We start from the raw sequence: 3,651 nt of genomic DNA, 5'->3' as shown, positions 1-3,651 counted from the left end.
CCCCACGTGGTTCACATGGGGCGTGAGGGGATCGGAGGACGGTCCGACCCCCGCCGGGAAAAGGGTTGGGTAGGAAATGCGGTGCCTGACCTGTAAGGAGGTGGCGAGGATCCGTGGGAGCCATGGCACGGACTGCTTTGGGGCCCACTCTGCATGCGGGGTGTCTTGGGGTGTCCATCCCAGCCAAGCAAGCGAGCAGCCCTCGGTCTGCAGGGAGGCACCAGAAACCCTGTGGTGGGAACCACCGTCTCCCCAAAGAGCACCCCAGGGCGGCCATCACCCCGCATCGGGGCTGCCTGCGGGGACGGGGCTCTCCGCCAAGCAAGGGGTGTCCACCGGTTGGATCCCTCGTGGACATGGGACAGGGACGGGAGACGGGGGACACCTGAGCAGGAAAGCGGGGTATCCCCCTGCTCCAGCCTCCCTGTGGCTCCCCCAGACGTGTCCCACTGCCCGGCCACGGTCGTGCATCTGGGCGAGCTCGTGAAGATCTGGACCAAGATCTGAAAGTGGCGGGGGGGGGGGGCCCGCCCCCCCCCCCCCCAGCCACTGAGACCAGGTGACACGGGGAGCACCCCCACCTCACCGGGACTCCCGGCAGGAGCTCGAACCCTGGACCCGGAGCGACACCCCGCTGCACCCTGCAACGCGGGGGGCTGAGGAGGGCGGGAAAGAAAGAGCCAGAGGCACAGGAAATTATCAGAAACGTGTATTTTTTTTCTTTTTAATAGTAAACCTCTTTACAACAAATATAGTGAAAGAGTTTCCAAACAAAACTCATAAGAATTTTTCATGGTAATTATTATTATTATTATCATCATTTTTTTATCTCTTTTTTTTTTCTTATTGTGGAATATACAATAACGCATCACCATACAGCACAAAAAAAGGAATATTGAAAAAACGAAACGGACGTCTCAACCACGTGCTGCAGTCCCTGGGAAGGAGCCACTGATTGTCAAGGGTGCAGGTCGGGAGCAGGGATGGGAGGGGACGGGGGCGGCGGCGTCCCCAGGGCTCGGGAGGTTCTCGGTCAGGCCAGACCCCGAGGGTGCAAATACTCAAGAGAAAGATGGAATTAGTCAAAGATCCCGGTTAAAACTTCACAAGCTCTTGGCAGAAATCCCCCCTCCCCTCCCAACGCTGCTGCTTGGCTTTCGCTACATCGCACCCAAAGAGCTGGACGCGGAGAAGAGGACACCCTGGTCCCCACGTCCCGTCTGCAGGACGAGCGTGGCCGTCCCACGGCTGTCCCAATCCGCCACCCGCGGGCACAGAATCCCTTGACTCGCACACACACGCACACACACACACACACATGTGGAGGAGCATCAGGAAAAAAACAAAAAGGAGTTAAAAATATATATATATATTTATAGATACCAGTTTATCTTTTTTTTTTTTCCTTTTAAATTGCTTCTCAAAACAATAAATAAAACTACTCAGGGGAAGTGCACGTTCTGTTTTGTTTCTACCTGTGCAGCATCCTGGGGGGGGGAGAGGAGAAGAGCTGCCTGTGCCGATACAGACGGGCTGAGCTGTGTAGGAGATCCAACTAACCATCACACAGAGAAGTTGGGGAGGGGGGTTGTTTATATTGTTTTTCTTTCCTTTAGTGCATCATTTAAAGGGTCTACTCTATTTTACAAAGACTGTTGCAGATACCCCAGAGTATGCTAACACCTACCTGCTTTACTTGAGCTACGGGGAGCCGGGGGGGGGGAGCAAAGAGGACGGGGTAAGAACGAGGACCCGACCCAGAGGCCGTCAGGGGTGGGACCTGTTTGCCGAAGGGGGACAGCGGCACAGCCGCGACGGTCCCCACCCGTTTCAGCATCCTATTTGCCTGCAAACCGCTTGGAAAGAGCCGTGGGGAGTCGTGGCCCGAGCTGGGGGCCGGGGCCGGGCAGGGCTGCTTCGCCCCTCGGCCTTGAAGGGAGATGCCGGGGAGCCCACGGGGGACGTCCCAGCACTCGTCCTGTGACAGCGCGTTTCCACCCGGGGAAAGGATGCTCCCTGCCACTCCGCGGCGTGTTCAAGGCCGGAGAGCGAGGAACCGCGCCGGTCTCTACGTCTTGGTGGCTCGAGCGGCACCGGTAGGAAAATCCCGCTCCGCAAACCCCGCCGAAGAGAAGAAATCCCTCATTTTCCGCCACCACGAAGCAGTGGTTACCCCATGCCCTGTGGTAAAATGCAGGGGGGCAGCAGCCCACCCCAGCCCAGTGACATCTGGCGCTTCTCTGCCCACGGCATCGGGTCGGGGATGTTATAAAATCCCCAGTTCCCGGAAAAATCATCCCAGCCTGCTCTGAGGATGCAGCGAGGTGCCCGGTGCAGCTCCCTGAGCCACACCACCCTCTTCTGGCTTAAAGAAAGTATATTTCAAAAAAGGCAGCGCCCTTAGAGAACGGAGCTCAAGAGGAATAAACCGGAAAATAAAGGGGCTTTCCACCCGCTGGGGAGCAGAGGGGAGCTGGGACGACCCCGTCCGCTCCTCCAAGGTCCCCTATTCCTGCCGGGAGCGTAGCAAGAGCCAGAGCATCCCTGCGCGCCAGGCACCTCCCTCTTGCCAAAGCCTGCTCAAAGGTGTTTCTGGGTGTTGCCGACCTCTCGGGACCCAGGGGTGACACGCCAGCGCCTTGGGGACCCTCTGCGGAAAAGCATCCCTGGTGCTCGAGCCATCGCCAAGCAGCCGCTCCCGGCCGGGAGCCTGGCGGGGTCCGGGTCTGGGACACGGAAAATTGGGGAGCAGGGAGGGATGGGGAGGGGGAAGAGCCAAGAGGGTTAAACAAGAAATAGCTGTACAATTCGGCCATGTCCAAAGTCAGTATTATTACAATATACTCTGACAAAAATATAATCTCATTTCATATCAATACAACCAAAAAAAACCCAAAAAACCAGTTTTCTGTACTGTTACCATTGCTAACATATCGAAACTTGCTATTTACAGTTACAGTAGCCAGGTAAAATACAACAAGTGAAAGATCAGAGAGAGAGGAGAAGGGGGGAGAAGGACAGACAGGGGAGACAGAATCTCCGGAGAAACAGAAAAAATAAAGGGGGAAAGGCCCTCTTACATCCCGAGCATGGCTTCTGGCTTCGGACAGGGGAAGGGTGATGGAGGTAGCAAAACCATAATACTCTGGTTGGGGTTTTTTTGTTGAAAAAAACCAAGAAAAGAAAAGAAAAAAAATTTAAAAAGTGAAGCAAGAGGGGAAGAAGGAAAGGCAGGGTAAAACGATGGGAAAATGAGAAAGAGGAGCAAACCTTCGGCTGAAGCCCACGATTACGGACTCGCCCGTGGCCCTGCGAGAGGCGGACAGGGATGAATTTTTGCCACTTGGGGTGTTCAAAAATCCCCGAAACATCCCTAAATTGTGCCCTCAGCCGGAGGGACGGAAGGGGAAGGCAAGATGTGGCACTGGGCGGACGGCACGGACGAGGCACGGCCGGGAAGGTGCCGCAAACTCCTTCCCCACCCCAAGGGGATGCTCGCCCTGGCTCACCCCTGCCAGAAAGCCGGCAGCGCGGAGGGGGACGCCCGGCAGCACCCAGAGCCCCTCGCCCCGCGGCCCTGCCTGCAGCCGCTTCTCCGAATCCCGCGCGGGCAGCGGCAGGCTGGAGCAATTTTCCCCGAGCTGGGGCCCA

This window comes from Pygoscelis adeliae, unplaced genomic scaffold, assembly GCF_000699105.1.
Source record: "Pygoscelis adeliae isolate BGI_AS28 unplaced genomic scaffold, ASM69910v1 Scaffold153, whole genome shotgun sequence".
Lineage (NCBI taxonomy): Eukaryota > Metazoa > Chordata > Aves > Sphenisciformes > Spheniscidae > Pygoscelis > Pygoscelis adeliae.
Note: the sequence above shows the minus strand (reverse complement) of the source record.